We start from the raw sequence: 20,613 nt of genomic DNA, 5'->3' as shown, positions 1-20,613 counted from the left end.
GCTGATCAGCTAGGATTTCCCCAACAATTTTAAAAAAAGAGGTCATTTCCTTGTGCATTATGCAAATTTAAGGATAAAATACTACCTCAGAAGGATAACTCATTTTGAGAGTTTATACTAGATGAAGTTTACACTTTAGTCTCCTAGTTTAAGTACAGAGACTTTTCTTTAATGTATATATTCTAAAGAAATCACTGAAGAAGCATTCTGCATTTACATTGAAGACATTGACCACAACTGTGCTCACCAGGGCTTTTTGTTTTAAGCCTTTTTGTTAAGAATTACCAAGCTATTGTCTCTGGTTGCTTTAATAGGTAATTCTTCAGTTGTGGTCTGAGATGCCTTCAACTCAAAGCACATCTTCTGGCAGACTTTGAACATCTTCACCAGACTTCCCCCAGATACACACTGGTAACTTCCTCAGAGAGGGCCACTGCTTTCTCTTTTGAAACATTCATTGTGAACATTTTATCAAGCAGTAAGAACTGTGTTTTTGGTATCAGATAGTTTAGTTCCTGTTATTTTCTGTATAGTTCTGTGAGGTCTTAGAGGTTATCTATCCTTTGTCCTAGTTTAAAGAATATGCTTTTGTAAGCAAGTATGCTTGGCTAGAGGTGTAAAGCTGAAGCCACTTCAGCCTTTTTAAGAACATGGGATATTTATGATTTTTTAATTCCTACTCATTACATATTAAATATGAATTCTCAACAGACTAATGCCAGCTTGTCAAAGTAATGACTGGATTTGTATTGGCAGAAAGTTTACTTTCCATAAAACAAAGTTGCACAAGGTTGCATTTGTTTCAGACCAAATCATTCCTTTGGTTTTTATAAGAGCAAAGTAAGCATGAAGAACAGTTCTAAATTACACCATTCAACAGTGATTTTTGATTGGTTTTTAATGATATTTTTGTTTACTTAAGATGTCTATTTCCTGAAACATTTTTGTAATTGTAGTTATTTTTGATTTCACAGTTAAAGGGTAGCACATGAATTTACCTTGACTTGACAGTATTTAATTATAAGATGCAGTCAATATGATATAATTAATTCAGAACTAGAAAAAATCTTTAGTTTTAGAAGTTGGAAAATGTTTTTATACCTTTTTTCCTAATCTTTCCTTCCTTGTTTGTTTGTTTTGTTTCTTTTCTTTTTACTGAGTCTGGTGAGGTGCTGGAACAGGTTGCCCAGAGAGACTGTGGATTCCCCATCCCTGGAGGTATTCAAGACCAGGTTGGATGGAGCCCTGGGCAACCTGACCTAGTGCTTGATCTAGTGGTTGGAAATGCTGCCCTCAGCAAGGGCACTGGAACCTGATGATCCTTGAGGTCCCTTCCAGTTCAAGCCATCCTATGTTTCTTTCTTCCTTCCTCTTTCCCTCCCTTCCTTTCTTCCTTCCTTGCTATGATCTACAGAACGCCACATGCAGAGTGTATTCTTTAGGAGACAGCTGTAATAAAGCGTCCCCAAATTACTGTCAAGAGGGCATCTGAGAGTATGATACTTACAATATATTCTTATATATGTGTTACATGGTAAACAGGGATACAGACAATAGTCACATTATACAACTGTTCCTTCAGCTACCAATTACTAAGATGTCCTAAGTAAAGTACAAATATTTCCCTCTCCCTTTTCCTTTCTTCCTGCAACAGTGGTAGTAAGCTAGAACTCCTACGGATGGGAAGAAGTAACTGGCAAATCATGCCTTATTCTGTGTGACAGGAAGGATGATCATTATTAACAGCAGAACCTATTCTGGTAGTTCCTTTCCCTATATCCTTCTCACACCTCTGCTGTGATTCCAGCAAAAAGCCAATACTTCTCTGAAAGCACGGATTCCAGAGATGTCTGTCAAGTTTTCTGGACTTTTCTTTGCACAGTAAATAATGCAATGTTCTGACTCATGAATGCTCAGAATGCTAGTTTCCTAGAAAAGTAAACATTATTATTCACTTCTACATTTTAAAGTGACATCATCCACCTGAAAAACAGGTCTACATATATTTTAGGAAACCTCCATTTATCATGCTAAAAGTTACCGTTCTGTGTTGCCTCGGAAGATTTATAGCCACATTTCAAAACCCCACCAGCATTTTTGCAGGCCCACTCATTCATGACATTGTACTTTTCCATAGATGCTTTCAAGAGCATATTATTCTTCATCTGATACGAATGAACAACTTGGTAGGCTGTTCTTGCAGGACCTGTTCTCCTTACAATATGTTTTTATTTGATCCATGAGCCAGCACTATTCTACAGACAGCTGTTAGCATCTCTGCCAACATCCTCTCTGTGCAGCAGTGCTCTTCTCATAGGACCAAAGGGCAGCTGCCCTTTTTAACAAAACAGACTATGAGGAACCTGTCACTGGAAACAGCAGCAACCACAAAACATCAAATATCTTTTCTATTCTCAAGAAGGAAACATGATTACAATCAGTATCCACACGTTACATGGCCAAGTTCATGTCTCCAGAGTGTTTTCAATCATGTATTTGCTGCCTCTGAAAAGACATGCTGAAGTCTGTTGAGCCACATTGCTGAAATGAGCTGATGAAATCATGAGAAGCAACAGTGAATGCTGTGTTCAGATTACTAGCAGACACAGAGCTTGCCTATTCTCCTGAAATAACCCTTTGTGGCATATTTGTTCTATGATTTTTTTCAATGTGTTTTATCATGTTGAATGTCCCCACCCTTTTGGGACCTCAGCCAAGACTGTCTACATCTGCACAGTTGGAAAATGGCCAGTGTACGATTCAATAGTATTGGTGTGAAAAGCTGACAGAGTTTAGCAATTATAAGAGGAGATGGTTTCTACCAAATAATATGTCACTCTGTCCTCTAGTAGGGAACTCCTCTAGCTAGGTGCTATGGAAAAAAAAAAATTATCTTGCCAGAACTGAAAGCAGACCACTGTTACAGAATGAATTTGTAATCTCTGGGAAATGGCCAGCGATGGGACTGACAAGAAGTGATCTTCTTCCACATCATGAACATACTCAAAGTGATGAGCTATTTCTCAAGGTCAGAGTTTGGCTTAGGCTATCTCATGCTCACCAATTCCTGGGATTTATATTGCAAAACTTACAGATTAGCAGAACAGCTTCCTCTTCTTTCATAAGAGGGCTTCTTTCTGTTTCTCCTGAAGTACTGCTCAGAGGAATGCTGCCTGTGAACAGCCTGTACTGCTGTTCCTAGAACCATAAACACAGCTTGTGGCTTTGGAAACTGAGGCTGCCAGATCAAGCAGCAATATTACATTATCAGAAGTAGTTTTCTCCCTCCAGTAAGACAACAAAAATTAACAATACCCAATATATTTTTCATCATTCAAAATTCTAATTATTTATGCAACCAGCCTGCTTTTGTGCTGCTCCTATTTATGATCCTCTGGGCAGTCTCTTCTCTTCCCAACTACAGACAAGCTCAGACTCAAATTTTCAGTTACAGAGAGGATCAAACTGCAAGTGTGCTCAGCATTTGCTACAGTGAAACAAGAGCATCATCCCTGCAAACTCACAGAGTCAACAAACACATGAACTAGCGTGTAACAGAAGTAGAACTCCAAACTGAGTTGAAATGGTAAAGTCAGAGCAGTATAAGATAAATATTTTTTCAATTAGCTCAAGCACATTACTGGATATCTTGCTAAAAACAATACAACTCATATCTTCAGTTTACTAGTATTTTTTTTTTTTTATCAAACTTTACCAAATCCTTCTAAAGGACATACAAGTTAATAATCACTTGATTTTGCCTGTGCAGTAAATAGTCTATGTAGCACCTATTGGCATACAGTCACCACACCTAAATTAAATGATAGTGATGAATCTATTCAGTAAACCAAAATGAATAACACGCTCAAGATGTGCTAGAGGCAACATTTTTTTTTTTTTAATTTTTCATCTACCAAATCCAAAGGTGATACTTTCTTGGAGTCATCCTGATTTAATAATCCATTTCATACTCTGTAGCTGTAAACATCCTGGTATGACAGACAAAATATTTAAATTATTGTTTGATTTATCACTTTATTTTCTTCCGTGACTAGGATACCTTTGGCATGAGTCGTTGCAAGGTGAGAGAGCATTAGGCTTAATCTAAAATCACTTCACAAGTGATTGATAATTAATCATTTATGTGATCTCAAACATTTTACAGTACCACAAACTCATTAACTCCTTGTCTCCACCTATGTATATGTATGACACACACAGGCAGATAGATATATGCTCTGTCACTTCAGCATAGTCCTTAGATTCCATGATTGTTATGACTCTTAGCAGAATATGATCATCTCTATGCCACAGAAAAACTCATCTACTAACAGTAAATCTTCACTTGTTGCATTTGTGCAGAGTATGTTACTCACTGCTGTTCCAGAAAATCTGGGTTTCTTGTAAGCCCTGTGTCATATCTGTCAGTGGGTGTCAGATTCCTTTAAGCAATTAAAACAACCTTGAATGTCTATGTTTAAGAAGTAGGATCCTTCTCACTGTAGTCTCTAAAATGAAGTAAATTGTATATTATGGAGTAAAAAGTGGGTGACTTTTATTTATATTTATTATCTTGATGAAATCTTTAATCCTCAGTTATCACAGGACAGATTGTTTAGTAGTAATTAGCAATTTCTGGATTATGTTTCCCATAAGGTGGAAAAAAAAAAGCCTTTGCAAAGAATTACTTTGTTTTAGAGTTTAAATGAATCCTGTTAGTGTATATTTTAGCATAGATTTTTTTTTTCACATAGCATTAGGTTGGCAACTTCTGCAGCTACACAAATCGATTATACAATCTAAAATACACAGGCATACATCAGGAAGCACTAATTAAAGTGCTCAAGTTTCAAACCAAGAGCAGTCCCCCATACCAGAGCAGTATTAACAGAGCCTGACAACCTCATGGTTATGATATTTTCTAGAAAGATGTAGACTTCTGTTTATTCATAACATGAGAAGTCTTGAATGTCTTGATACTGTACTCTACAGAAGTGCTCTAATTCTTTAGATATTTCGCAAAACCAGAGCACAATTCATCCCTCATACTTCTAAACCCTAAATAAAATGGACAAAGCACACATATTTTGTCTGAAGCTAACACAGAGTAGGACAGGTGGGGCAGAGAAATATCTATTTTGAAACCATTGATCAGATTTAAGTTTCAAACGTCCACCAGTGTTCTTAACCTTAACAAGATGACAGCTACTGAAGAGAAGATAGGAATCTTGTGCATTAGAGAAGCTCGGCTGCCACAGAGATTATCTATAACATTGTTAGCAGAGCTTTTAAGAATTAGTCTTGTATTTAGATTATTAAAACCCATCTGCAGCTCTGCTTTTGACTTTTTCTTTTTAATATGTTTAGGGATCCTGGCCTGAAACTCCCTGAGCCTTGATTTGAACCAAAGTAATTCTAGAGCTACAATGAATTGGAGAATTTTACCACAGGAAAGATGCTACTAACTTTCACCAGCTTGTTATCTGCAGTGAGGCCTGCCAAGAGTTACTAGAGTTAATAGTAATGTATCAGCTCCCATTAGGACTGGTAATAATAACTGAAAGATGCTGAATAAAAGGCTAGTATAGGTGCATCTCTGTTCTGGCTGGTTATCTGTTCTCAGTTACAGCAATATAAGAAAACTATACAATGAGTTTTTGTAATAAATTAAAGATGTTAAGCAAAGAGTTTTCCCAGTTACTGGTATTTTTTCCAACTTCGCTAATTTCTCCAGCTCTTTCTCTCTTTTGAGTTTGCCACTGCTTTAGTTCTGATTAGTCATACACCTTAGTCAATCAAAATGAAATAATATATGTATGTCATTTAGTCATTCAGTCATTCAATATTTTATTTGTCTTGAAACCTAGATTCCTAGTTTATTATTTTGAATTTGTACAAGTTACTCTCTAAATTTCTGGAACACTTCTCTGGCTGTTGAGAGATCTTGCCTTGAACTTTCTGTGCTCCAGATGCGGTTAATAACTTTGAGCTAGAGCCCAGAAACTAAAAAAAAGAGAGGCCAAAACAGATCTGGAAAAAGAACCTACAGTGCTGCCAAGATCCATCCTCACTTTTCATGTGTACTCTGAAAACTTTAAGCAAACAAATGCTCCATCCACAGGCCCAAAGCTGCAAAGAATATCTGCAGGAAAAAAAACTGCCAAAAGAAACCTGAAGGCTCTAGCCTAGGAGCAGAGTTTGTATTTACCAGTTGCCTTTAATCTAACACACACAGATTTGACTTTTGCACACCATACCCAGAAAACTTTTACATAATTAACTTCAAGATGCATATTTCAATACTGCAGATGTTAGATACTAATTAATAAAATGGAATAATCAAGCTTACTAGTAAAGGCAAAAAAGTTCAAAATAAAAAGTGTATCTAGGAGTGAACTACACTACGATATTAAAAGATATTGTGCTATCAGTCTGTGAAAAATCCCCTTCTTTTATTTGATTCAAGAAGTTTGATAGACTTTACAGACATTGAGAAAGTTTAAGCATACTTTATCTTCAAATTTTATTATTTCCAAAAATAATACATTTATGAAAGCCTGTTTTAACACATCTGTTCTTTTCCTTTCACCCTCAACCAAATATTGGTCATTTGTTTTCTTTAAAACACTACAAATTCTGTGTCTTTGGGAAGTAGGATCATGATTAAGTATATTCTCAACTCTTCGAAGTTTAGGAGGCACAGCCTATATGAAATTAATTTATACTCATACAGAAGTGAGACAAAAACATAATGCCTGACCTTCAGCTCAGCAATTCCAAGAGGAAGAACAAAAAACCCATACTATAAAAGTGCTAAATATTGCATATCAGACTTTTTTTTTTTTGAGGTATTGAATTGGATAAGTTCACTAAAAGGCCACTTTGAGACACATATATATGCTTTTCTTGGCACTGAACTATATCAGCCCCACCTAATTTCACCCAAGCCAGGAAGAAAACCATAAACTCACTCTGTAAACACTGTTTAAATATTGTTACCCTTTTTCGAGGTTTACTAGTTCAGGGCATTTGTAATGGTCTAATTTATCTCCCAAACAGAAATTGGTGACATGGAGTACAAGACCATTTTCTAGGTTTAGAAAAGTATTCCGGTCATGTGTATATAGATCAGACACAAATGTATTTTGATTATTGAATGTGTATTAATATATAGAGAGACAAATTAGCATATACCTAAATTGAGACAAAAACTTCAAACCTGCTTCAAGAATTAACTTTATTTTCTGAATACTTTTGTGACTGTATGCTTCACAGTCTAACTGCATTATGTGTATTGTTGTAATCTGCCACCATTAACATGTCTGTGCTTTAGATACACAAATATTCCCTTCTAGTTAAACATTGATACACAGAAGCAGAGCTGGAGCCAAATGGAAACACCCAAAGCACAGGGCTCAGACCTATGCAGTGTAAGTGTAATACCTATGTTTACTCTCAGGCTCTAAGCAACTCACCAGAAAAGTTCCCTCTTTAGTTCACCCACACTCAGGGACATGATTTAGCTGAGGGTTGTTAGAGTTAGGGTAGTATGGTTAAGTTGCAGTTGGACTTGATAATCTTTAAGGTCTTTTCCAATGTGAGCAATTCTATGATTCTCTCCAAGAACTGTATAAAAAACCCAGGTGCCTCACTTAAGTGATCTGAATCTAGCAGTCAGAACCAGGTGCCTCATATCTTGGCATTACATCATTTACTTGGGAGTGGTTGAAAAACCATTCCATATTTTGGTCATTAAATGTAGATTTATACACATGATACATACATATGCAAAGCAATGCCATCTGGCATCATGAGCCTGAGAAAAAGTTCTGTTGATGTGGATTTCTTTAATTTCAGTGCTAAATCATGAGTATCTTCAGATCAATGAACCATTTTAATTAAACTCTGTTGAAGACTTCTGCTGCAATAATGTAAATTACCTTACAGATTTTGCTGTCTCAACTGCTAAGAAATGGATTACATAGTCCTCTTCACCTAGACTGTGATTCTCAAGCCAGCCAAAAATTTCCCTCCAAAAATGGTAGGATGATGTTTTTATTACATCTTTATGTATCTAATAAAAGTTTGAACAACACACACTTCTATACCTTGTGGGAACTTCATGATCTGAAGCAAAAAGCAATAAATTAGATGACACTAAAAATTATGAAGGGAAGGCGTCACTCATGGGAATGCAGTCAAGTAACATTATGAGACACTAAAGCTTGTTTTTCTGCAGGTAGGCAATCCATCTAAATACATTTGTCTAATAAGTCTTAAACCATGACTAGCATAGCACGGAATTTACAATTCTATTTTTTCAGAAAATTCACTGTTGTTTCTGTTACTGGAAAGGAATTTGCAATCAAAAATCTCACAATTATTCTTGGAATGTAAATTCTGGGGAAAAAAAGAATAAAATAAATGGGAAACTGAAATCATAAAGAAATATTACATATAATAAAAACTATACAGTGGTATAATAACCCTGCCCACAGGACAGCGTTGGAACTAAGTGCTCCTCAAGGTCCCTTCCAGCCCAGGTCATTCTATGGTAGTACAACTGGTAGAATATAAGAGCTTAAATGAATGACAACGAAACAAATTCAGAACTGAACATTCACTTTGCCAAAAAAAAAATTGTGGTTACTAAAGAAATAACAGTCTTATTCAAGTGATATTTTGTTAAAAGCTTGTCAAAATAAGTGTGTTGCCATAGGAGATTTGGGATTTCCTAATAAAGAAACATTGGATATCCTTATTTAAAAAGAATAGTGGCCTGAGACATCATGTGGTGCAGGGAGCAAGAGAAAAATGGAATGATCTAGTCTGATCCCCCTCACACTTACAGAATATCATGTCACTGAAAAACATTCTGGTTTTAGATGCATCACAAATTACTGTTAAGAGTATTTCTTCGCATTCCTTTTCACACTCTTATTCTGGATTTTAACTTCATAGTTTCAGGACTTTTTTTTTTGCTTACTATTTGAAAAGACTAAGAATTGATCTTTTATATACCATACATTCTGCTATTATGGCTCCTATTTTAGTTATTTCTGGATATTTCTCCCTTAACTGAAAGCATTCAACAAATTCTGAAAATCTTATTTAATATTGTATTGGCATGGTATTGACAATTGCCACTCAAGAAGTGCAATTCATACATATATAAGGTCACAGAATCACAAAATCATTAAGGTTGGTGTTATTTAAGCTGGCTCAGTATCATACATTTGTTAGCTCATTTCCCCCTTTCCCATTGGGATGAGGGAGAGAATCGGGAAAAAAAAAAACACACAAAACAGCAGAACCAATACCCCACCACTCTTTCTAAGAATAATTTTTTCCAGTATCCAACCTAAACCTCCCTTGCTGCAACTAGAGGGCATTCCCTCTTGTATAATCTCTGATATCTGGGGGAAAGGGTGAACCCCCACCTCACCACAACTTCCTCTCTGGCAGTTGTATTGGGCAATAAGGTCATCCCTGAGCCTCTTCTCCAGTGGAAACAAATCCAATTCCCTCAGCCACTTCTCATAAGACTTGTGCTCCAGACCCCTCATCAACTTTGTTGCTTTTTTTCTGAACATGCTCCAGAATCAGATGTCTTTCTGGTAGATAAGGGCCCAAAACTGAACACAGGATTGGACAAAGTACTTGAGGTACATAGATCCATAAAATGATGTCTGTAAGTCACTACTCATGTAAAAGGTTCACTTACATAGATGTGATAACTCTATCAACAGCAATGGATTATGAAATACATGAGGGGAGTTAAGTAGCCCAATAAGTGATCTGCCTGTCTCAATAAGAGATTGTTCAGCTCATACACTGGACACAAATTTAAGGCAATAAGTTGGAAAAAATAAAAGGGAGGTATCTGTTATATCTTCACTTTTTTTAAAACTTTGTGTCTCACCTACTGAAATTAGTGTTGTCCTGTTCAAGAAAGCCAAAAGCACTGCTCAAGTGCTTAAGAATCTTGACTTTAGGTGGATAAACAACACCCCTCAAATAGGAGATGTGTGGATTTGCACCTTACCCTCCCTCCTATTAAAGGAAAAAGAGGCAGGAAACACAGACTACACAAATATTGTACCATGGAATTATTTTGACAAGTAGAAGTTGCACAACAGGCAAATCACTGCTACTTCATTCTGTACAGAGGCCAGTTCAGTCTGTGCATACCTCTCCTCACACCACAGCATATAGAATCAGTTAGGGGACTGGTGGACTATGCGCAGATGTCTTTATGCACATACTAGAAAAGGATTAACACAGTCAGTGAGACAGTTTTCCTGGTAAAAACAAAAACATCAAACAAGTGCAGTAGCTGAACACGTGTTTGAAAGCTGCTGAAGTCCTTTGGCAGCCAGAGCTCTGCATGACATGGCCAAAGTACACAGGGAGTATGCAGCTGAGTGAGTCCATGCTTCAGTCTGTGAAAGGTCATAATATGTTTAGTTCATATAGAAGTCACTAGCAATGTTCTTACCTATTCTTGTGTATTCATCTTCTTGAAGACACCCACTGCTTCATAATCTCAGTGGTGACATACTCCTTCCTTAATCCCACCAGCAGTTGTATTTTAATGAAGAATAAAGTCCATTCAAACATCTGTGTATGTTAGTCCCATCTTCAACTTATCCCGTCCTAAATTTGGGGGGGGGGGGGGAGGGGAATATATTAAATAATTCTTCTTTAGTCCTTAGCTGTCTAATTTATGCCTAAATACAGTTTTAACACTGACCATCTTCAAAATGTTAAATTAAAGGCTTAGGAAATTGAATACTATTACATCACACCATTTATCCCCAAAAGAGATTTTACTGATTTATTTGTTCAGACTCATCCAGATTTCTCAAAACTGTAGTGATACAATAACAAGAGCAAAGCAGAATTGGAAAAACAGCAACAACAATTGCAACATCCAAAAAATACATCAATAATCTATCAGAAATTGAAATATTCTTTATCAGATTTAATAAATACCAGATTTTTTTCAAGTTAACTGTTATAAAATGGACCTTGGAAAAATACCTTTTGTAAGGTGTTATTTATTAATTCTGTACAGAAGCATAAGCATAGAATGATATAGCTATTACTGGGGGATCAGAGAGAGGTATGGGCAGAAAAGTAAAGCCTCTACTCTGCAGAAAGATTTTTAGTTTTGGAACATTAGATGACCAAAACAATAGAGCCATGTGGTCTTTTAATCTGCCAAGACTTCTGGTCCCCTTTTTATTGGAGTTCTATGGCAGACCAGAGATAACTGAAATGCCCAACTACTCTTCAATAGACTTAAATATTCTCAATTCTTGCCTAACATGTATTTGTCTGCACATTACCACACTGAAGGAAACATCTGACGTGAAAATTTCTTACTTGTGACATCATAGAATTATGAAGAATTTTAAATGGATTAATTCTAAAAGTAAGAGCTTATTTAATGGTACTACAAATCATTTTATGCTCATGTAATAATTTCCAGGAATTGTTAGGTGTTGTCTTTTAAAGAAAAGAAAAACAGAAAGGTCTACATTTGAAGAAAGAAGGTTGTGCACTTATGGTAATCTCTGATTACTATGGTAATCAGCATGTAGATAAAATTATACATGTTCTGGAAATCTTTTATACCATCCTCAGTACATAGACAAATGTGACACTAATATCTCTGTGCCGTTCTTTCTATGAATGTGTAGGTAGGAGTCAAAATAAAAGTTAAACCACTTTTGCTGTCAGTTGCTGACTGATTTAACTCTGAACTTATCCTCTTCTTTTTTTTTCCTTTTTATGATAGTAGGATTTCATGTTATTTTATTCTATACTATAACTAGAATTGAGAAAATACACAAATGTCAGAAACTAACCAAATCAAATTCTGTGGACACACAGCATGCCACATAACTGGACAATACTCACATTGCAAAGTGCAACAGCTTCCTAAGTAAGGAAACTTATGGAGATTTCATGTAATCTGGCATCTTTTGTCATTATTAGTGTTTCTTCACAGTTTTAAAAATAGAAAATGAACTGATTACTTAAATGAACTGATGAGAAGTAGAATATTTTGCTGAACTTTTTTGCAATCATGCATTTTTCAAGGTTCTTTGTACAGTTTGTGTTACTTCTTGTCCTGTCACTGGACACTGCTGAGTCTGACTGTATTATCTTTACATCACTCCATCAGGAATTTATGCATATTATCAAGATCCCCATCAGCCTTCTCTTCTCCAGGTTGAAATATCTCAGCCCTCCATGCATCTCCTCATATGTCAAATGCTCCAGTCTTAGTCATTTTAGGGGCCCTTTAACTTGTTCTGCTGCTCTGTCTTCCACATCTCTCCTGTCCTAGGAAGCCCAGAACTGAACCCAACATCTGTGCTGCCCTTTAAAATGTCATACTGAATATCTTAAATTGTTATAATACATTATGTGGCTATGGATTCTGTTTTTATATGATCATAGAAGTATCTCAGAAGACCTATTTAAATTGCTTCATAAAAAAAAACAGTGCATTATAGATTTACCATGTCCACAAAGCTATGACAGAATTTGAGTTTCATAACAGAAAAGATGATTTCTCAAGTAGGAATCTGTAGCTCTCTTCAAAGAAACAGCATATGCTGCACTCCAGATGGATTTGTATCAAATATTTCCATTACAGCTTTGAGTATGGAGAGAAGATTGAATGTGTCTACATTCATGGAGAACAGAGATGCTTGTATCAGTACATCATGTTTCTTTTCCCAAGCTGCATAGGTCATGGACGCCTCAGCATGTCAAGATTCACCCAACAATTTCAGCTGGAAAGCCTATAATAAACTCTTCTAGAATGAATAGCTACAGTTTATTTTGTAGTTGTAAACATTTCAAATAATCAGAAATGATACTCAGTCATTGACTACTAGTGGTTAAAATAGTTCACAAACAGGTTTAGTAACATAAGGACTATGTTCTGTCTGAAATTTTAAGTGTTAGCTATAATGTTCTCTCTGATATAAAACTGTTTTATTATACTGATTGATAGATTTTTTTTCAATAACTACTATTTTATCAATATGTACATTTCAAAGTACTATTTCTGAAACAAACATGCCCATATTGGTGAAAATACAAGGCTAATATCAATACTCATATTTCCTTCAGAAACTAAGTTCAGTAGTTTTATATAGTTATTTTTTTGTTACTCAGTTATTAAGCATAAAAATAACTTTAGATTTTCAACTTATTTATTGATTTCATCTTAACACTTTGAGCCTGAAATTAGTAGCAATATATGAAGCACCATTTGCTCAAAGGCTTTGGGCATTAAGAATGCATTAGGTTTCTTAAATTTAAGAATAGACATGTAAAGCTATAAAGATATATTCTGTAACTTGCCAAATGATATCTTGAGAATATTCAGCTGACTGGTATCATCATATATACTACTAACCAACAGTATTAGTTACTATTATTTTATGTCTTATAAAAATGAATTATCTGTGCAATCACTGACCTTCTGAAGAAATTTTTATTAATCTACAACTTTTCTTTTTATTTTTTCCTGGTGGAGTTCTCAGTGAGTCTATCAGCATCAGTTTGTTCTAGCCTCAGACGCTCCAAACACCTCTTGAAAACCAACAAAGTAATAATTTACTATCTAGTTAATACAAAGCTTTTTTCTGTTAGAATGTTTTACACTTTGAATTACCAGAATATCTGGTAATTTCCTTTCATATTTGGCCATTCCAGAGTTAAATTAAATAATAATAATAAAAAAAACACACAAAAATATGATCCAGAGTCATCCTCTCTAAACATTTGTTATGTACAACCTATATAACGTTTTCTTAGTCCTGCTCTTTTTTCACAAACTAAAGTAACAAAACATTCTGCCATCACTAGAGAGGAAAAGAAGAGAATGACTAATAAGAGAACTTACTTCCCACTTCCATTTTGTGCTGTGCTAGGGTATTACTCCTGGCTCTCTTACGAAGCAACAGCACAAGACTGTGATGCAGAACGCCCTCTTTACCCACTCTGTGATGAGAGAAAGACCACAGCAAATATCATCTCCAGTAAGTACATCTCTCATTAATTCTTCCCTTCTAATATCTTGTGTTGAAGATTTGTCTCACTTCCCATATTATTTCTGTACAGTTCTGACAGTTCAGCTGACTAGATAGCAATCATCTACTGTACGTCATAGGTACATGAACTTCCAGGTTTTTGCCCACAAAACAGTTGTGGAAGTTCACTAACTTCCACAAAACTTAAAACTAACAATCACCTCGCACAACAAAATTCAGTTTTGTTGCTCTGCAACCACCTCAAAAAATATTTGCGTATGATAATGCAATATGATGGAAAGCACAGCAATGACAGCAGAGCAGCAAGGTCCTAAGCTGCAGAAAATGAGGAACTTCTCAAATGCAACAGCTATAGGCACAGAAATAAAGGAAAGTAGCTACTTACCTTCAGAAGGCCTCAGGCACACAAAGATCTCCAGCAAAATACACCTACCTGGGCTGCCAGCCCTTAAATGAGATCTGAGAAGGGGTGGATCCTGGCTCCAGTCCTTCCAGTCATTCAGATACACTGCATGCACCTGAGCTCCTCTGAGTTGTGCCTGCCTTCCCACCAGGTGCTCAATCACTGCTTCAAGCCGACTCAGCATTTTTGCTACAGATACCTTTTCCTAAAACAAACCTGCCAAAAATTGATGTACCTAGAGAATGATTGCACGTAGAGAAAAATAGGATGGAGCAACAACATTAGTGTGGAAGACAATTATATCTGTCTGACCTTACAGAAACTCAGAAAACAGAATAACGAGAATTCATTAGATTCATGGCTTCCTGATAAATCATTATTTTTCAAAGTTGGAGTGAACGTTTCCTGGGAATTCTCTTTCTTTGTTGTTGTTGTTGTGAGGTTCTTACTTTTTTGAAGGTAAAACATAATCAAAAACATATGCCATCTCTCCTCAGCTGCATGCCTGTCAAAGAAAGCAAGTTAGCATTTATCTAATAAATATTAACAAGAACCTACATTTCATAGAATCATAGAGTGGCCTGGGTTGAAAAGGACCACAATGATCATCTAGTTTCAAACCCCCTGCTGTGTGCAAGGTGACCAGCTGCCCAGAGCCACATCCAGCCTGGCCTTGAATGCTTCCAGGGATGGGGCATCCACAACCTCCTTGAGCAACCTGTTCCAGTTTTCAATCAATACTTAAGAGAATGTGCTTTATCTAGTAGTTAAAATCCTTTAAGGAGACAGACTATCCTGGGCTACACTAGAATTGTACAGTTCTAAGAAACACAAGTTTCTTTATTGCATGGCTGGTCTGATTTTAATCGATCACATTAACTTTTTAAGAAACCTTGCACTTCAGGCACGCAACCATTTCCTTCCAAATATTTAGATATTTGTATTGCTTAATGAGCTGGTAATCAAATGAATAGGGTAGACAGTCCTTTGTACGGTGCGTTGCCAAAGTTGCAAGAGGCATGGGAGGGGTTCACATATTTTTGTTTTGTTTTTATTGCCAGCTGCCATGCTGCTGCGGTGTTTAAAGACACTGCCAAATACAGGGTTTTAAAGGTCCTCCTATAATTATATCAGATAGAGAGAGGGCAGGGCATGCTTTAGCACTCAATCTTGCCTCAGTCATTCAGAGCCTGGCTACAGCCTCAAGAAGCTTGAGGCCTGGCAGAACTGCCTGCAGGCAAGGCCTGTGCAGCATTGGCAGCACGTGCTCACACTCACAGTCACACTCCTCTGGGAGCCTATGCCATTCCAAAATGTACTCTCACTATACCTAAAATACTGACTGTGATAGTGTTGAGTGTAAAATGTTGGGATTGCACAAAAGGGCATGCTGGAGTGCTTGAAAGTCTCTCACTATGATGGGACCCCTAAATTGCTGTGCCCATAACTTGCTAAGCAATCATCACCAAATAGTTTCCGCTGAATAATTTTCTTTACCACAGAACTTTTCTTGCAGCTATAATAAACACTTCCACCAACTTCTTGTTCCTTCAGCTAAGTGACAGAAGGCTCTCTCTTATCAACTATTCTTCTATCATATCAGTTCGAGGCAATCTAAAAACTAGTCATTACTTCCCTTTCCTCTTATTTTCTGTAACATCTTCCTCACGTGGTCTGACAAATCTTTTCACACAAACTGCATACTTTCTAGGCTTTCTTACAAATCGGGAAATTACACTGTACAAGTTTTCATTCCCTTTTTGAATGTTGCCAGTGACTTCCCTTTTCCACTTTATAAAGCAAATGACCTAAGTCTTCAATTTTTGACCCTCTTTCTGCTGATAAACCAAACTTTCTTATTCTCATATTCTGATAAAGCATTGACTTCCATTTCTATTCTGTTAACGTTGCTTTCAGTTGCTATTTCTCATATTTCCATAAAATATGTTATGCTTACTCCCACAGCCTGCCTGCTGTGCTTGAAAGCAGATTAACCACAGAGCTGTTTTAATATTTTCCTCCAAATCTCACCACAAAAGTTTTGACATCTTCAACAACTTGTACAGTATGATCTTTGGTAACAGATTTTTCACAACTAGTTCCTTGTACTCATCTTTGATGTAACCTGTGTTCTCGTATTGTCCCCAAGTATAAAAAAATTTTGTGCCTGTATTGTTGTTGTCCTGAACGAGCAAAATATTCCAGCCTCTGAGTCAGCATGGGCTGATATGGTTTTGTGCTGTAAATATGCCTTTTGGCAAATATCTGAGCCATTTGTTAAGTCAGTTTCTTGTCCTCTAAGTGAGTTGGACACCTCCGGCAGCCAGTGTGTCTGTCTTGAATTATCCTGTATGTTGCTAGTTAGGATATCTGAAATAATAATAATATCTCAAATAAAGCATAGCTGCATAACCTCATCTTGTTATGCAGCAATTGCCACTTTTCTAACTTGTGAGTGTAACAGAATCATATAGAACTAGCATCAGGAAAACAACTAGGACATTAAGAACTGTTATACTTGCTGAACAAGGCTTCTTGTTGAAGAATATTTGGTAAAACCATAATAAGTCTGTGACTTGAAATTTGCCTTTCAACCAACCCATACACAGTTAGACATCTGGGACATTTCTCTAGCTCTGTTTTCCACTTTTTCTTCTCAGTAGAATGTGAGGAAATGGATATACTGAAGTATTCATGCTGTGCAAATTTGCTTGAATGCCTTCTTACATTAATTGCGTCATAGCTCATTCTGAAGTATGATATCACTTACCTAGTTATCATAGCAACTTGAATAGCACCTTGCAGAGTATGGAGATGGTCACAGAAATGAGGCATTAATCACCTTTTGGGGGAGAAAAACAAAAAGAAAAGAAAAGAAAAAAAAAAGCACAACCATTTAGGGTGACAGAGTGACATGTCAGAGACCATACTTCTGTCTCCTTCTTAAAAAAAATAAAAATAAAAAAAATGAATTAAAATCAATGGAATCTCTTTCAAAGGAAAGCAGAACTAATGAAAACCTGCTAGCCAAGATTTCTATTAAAAAGAGTAAAATGAAATCCCATTCTGCACATAAGTAACATATAAATATTGTATTTATTTGGCTTTGCATTTAGTGAGACAGGTGGGAGATTTTAATCTGAATAGCTTTAATATCTAAGGCATTACTTAATGTTTCTGATACTTCTTAAATTAGAACAGAAAGTGCAGACTGTCTATATGGAAATACTTGTCACTCAAAGCACCCAAACCAAACATTACTGGAAACATTTAATATCTTTTCATGCCTGTGATTTCAGATAATAGCTGTTTGTGATATTTATGAGTCCAGTTGGCATATTGTATGACAAAGTTCTCTGGCAAGTGTTAATGTACATTCCAGAGAGGGGGGCTGAGGGGAAGGAGAACACACACATGTAAAGATAGCATGATTTATTTGACTTTACCATTAAATAATGCATCAACAGTTTCAACTCTCTAATGTTTTCTTAAATGAGCAGATCAGCTTCCATCATATATTTAAAAGATACTGATTGTGTGTGCTCAGTCTTTGCAAGCTAACTACTTGGTAGTTAAATACTAGTAGTATTAGCTAACTACTTGGTAGTTAAATTTAGTACTTAAATACTAAAATACAGCATTCATTGTTGTCTGTTGAGGCAGTTCTTCCAAGTTCTTCCATGAAGTCTGGTATGGGTTTTTCTCATGGACAGATTATGTGAAAATAAGAACCACTAAAAAGTGGAAGTTTTCATACTTCTCTATTCTTTCATGAACACTGAAGTCAAGGTTCATAATCTGCCAAATGGATCATATAGAAAAAGTCTTTCCACCCAAATTTCATCAAGAAGTATGTAAAGAGATGCTAACTCTGGATTTCTAGCAACTCAGCTGTCTATACAAAGCCTTTTCTATGGGTAACATTTAATCTTTATGCAATTGATCATATTACAGACCTGTGGTAGTAAAGGGCTATGTCACAATGAAGTTCTTCAGAGTCAATGCAGTGTGTCAGTAGCAAATCCAGTTTAAAGAAGCAGAGTATACACATCCCTTAGGGATATAACATTTCTGCTGGGCCTACTGGTAAATCAGAGTGTCTTCTCTTGGGTATTTCCCCCTGTATTCAGATGAATTGATACCTACTCTGCTAGCTAAGAATGTCTCTCTAATTTCAAATACATTTTGCCAAATTTATGAGTATTGATGTGGAATATTTTTTCTGTCTTCTTGCATGAGTATGTATAATGGACCCTTTCCATTATTCCATTCGGTGAACAAAAGCATATTTAGAAACCCTGAGTTAGTTTATTATAATACTTCTAAACAGTTTCAACCTGTCATGGCCAGGATTATATCCAACCAATCCACCTGCTGGGACACCGATGTGCAAGATTTGTTTGACACAGTGTATGCACTCAAATCTTAAAGCACTCCAGTACCGCTGAAGAGTTCATCTTGCTCTCAACATTCATGCAGAAGTTATCAACAGTTTAGAAAATAGCTGCCAAAGGTCATTCTGACTTCAACAGTTTGAAAACTCATGGTTTGTTGTTGCTTTTGGTGGTGGTGGTGGTTTTGTTTTGTTTTATTTATCTTTTCCTTTGCACAGCACTTTAAAACAATATTGACACATTATGAAAATCAAGACCATGGCAGATGGCCTAAGGTTGAAGATGGGGGGGGAAGCTGTCAGGGTTGTCTTCAGGGTGATAGACTCCACTACTGTGCTATTAAGTCCCTATGTGGTAACACTGTTCTTTCGATGTGCCTTTGACCAGGAACTGTCCTCGCCTCTCAGCAAATTAGGGAAGCTGGCTCAGCTGGTTGGGAAAGACCTCGTGAGGCAGGGCAGTTTAGGTGGCACAATGCAATCTGGTGTCCTCCCAGAAATACAAGTATCGCAGTCAAGAAAATCACTAATCCCAGAGGCCAGCTCTGACTGCTTTTGTGAAGCACCGTGAATCATGATCTTCAGGAAAATTAAATGGCTGCTGTCCAATTTAGCAGCTGGATTACATTAGTTCACATTCTTAAGGACAAAGGTTATAATAACAAGTTCTTGTGTTACTCAATTTACTCAATTAGGTAACATCGTTACCTTAATGGTTCTGTAACAGTTTGCTGGTTTTAGGAGTAATATAATTTGTTTCTTCTAGGTAAAAAATGAAAGAAGGGCATCCCATTATGAAGGCTGCAAAGTAGAAAACAGTCACCTGGGAGGAGAAACAAAATAACTATACTGTCACTGGGAGGTAAGGGCAGTCTGCGCAGACGGTAATGGGAGAGATGAAGTCTGAGTCAGAGTACTTGAGGGCCTTGAAAACACAAGCGGAAAGTTCACACCTGGTACACCATGCAAAAGAAAACAGACCCCGAAAGAAAAGCGAGTCTTAATACGCACCCCTGCACACACAGCATATGTACGTTTATGGAGCTCAAGAATGATGGATTTTCCCCATCCACCCAACACTACATCGTACTGTGCTTTCTGCTGGATAATGTTCACGAACCTCCAGTAAAATACCAACGAGCAAGAAACTTGATTTCAGCTATTAGATTGCTAAGGTTTCTCTTGTTTGTAATGTACACTGACACATGTTACTTGGCATTAATAGATTTGTTTTTAATCAGATACAACTTGTGTTATAGCAGGATCTGGTTTCCCAGCTGTACAAGAAGTTAAACATTTTTTTAAAGCACAAGCTGCAGACCTGACCATGTCTAGAAGGCAGTTATCCCGATACGTTCTTAGCGTTTAGTCACTGCGTTTTCCTTCAAGTCTCCCTGCTGGCTGAGGGGAGAGCACCGATGGGCCGACCCGCGGGGTGAGAAGAGGCTCTGTGTTTGTTTTCTCCGAGAGAGAGCTTGCTTTCCCCCGCCGCTCACGCAGCTCGGGCCAAGCAAAGCGCGCACGGCCCGGAGCCGCCAGCAGCCCTCCGCGAAGCCCGATCCGTACCGTGTCGCTCCCGAGGCGGCTGCCGGGACCCCCACCCGAGGCCCTCCAGGGTAGCCGCTCTGCTCGCCGGCCTTCGACCCCGGGGTTCACGCAGGCACTCGGAGAAGGCGTGAGAGGGGCACGACCCGCCCCACCTCCGTTCCTCCCCCCCGCCGCGGGCAGCTCTCGGCGCT

The 20,613-nt window shown here is 37.2% G+C and overlaps 1 protein-coding gene across 16 annotated transcripts in view; it reads right to left on the bottom strand.

Moving 5' to 3' along the window:
• Window positions 1-20,521, bottom strand: part of LOC101750640 (translation initiation factor IF-2-like) — a 255,334-nt gene extending 234,813 nt beyond the window's left edge. For 7 of the 16 annotated variants that reach the window (XR_005859869.2, XR_005859868.2, XR_006939148.1 and 4 more), the window contains exons 1-4: window positions 20,441-20,521; window positions 14,464-17,323; window positions 13,931-14,028; window positions 10,499-10,656 (exon numbers count right to left, since the gene is read on the bottom strand). The gene's annotated coding sequence lies outside the window, so the exon portion shown is untranslated. Of the gene's footprint in view, window positions 1-10,498; window positions 10,657-13,504; window positions 13,618-13,930; window positions 14,145-14,463; window positions 17,324-20,440 lie in introns of those variants that run through there. The other 9 variants (XR_005859861.2, XR_006939150.1, XR_006939149.1 and 6 more) reach the window with 8 other exon arrangements.
• Between the last annotated feature and the right edge of the window lie 92 nt (window positions 20,522-20,613).

This window comes from Gallus gallus, chromosome 4 (genome assembly GCF_016699485.2).
Source record: "Gallus gallus isolate bGalGal1 chromosome 4, bGalGal1.mat.broiler.GRCg7b, whole genome shotgun sequence".
Lineage (NCBI taxonomy): Eukaryota > Metazoa > Chordata > Aves > Galliformes > Phasianidae > Gallus > Gallus gallus.
Note: the sequence above shows the minus strand (reverse complement) of the source record. Positions and strands in the feature narration are given on the sequence as shown.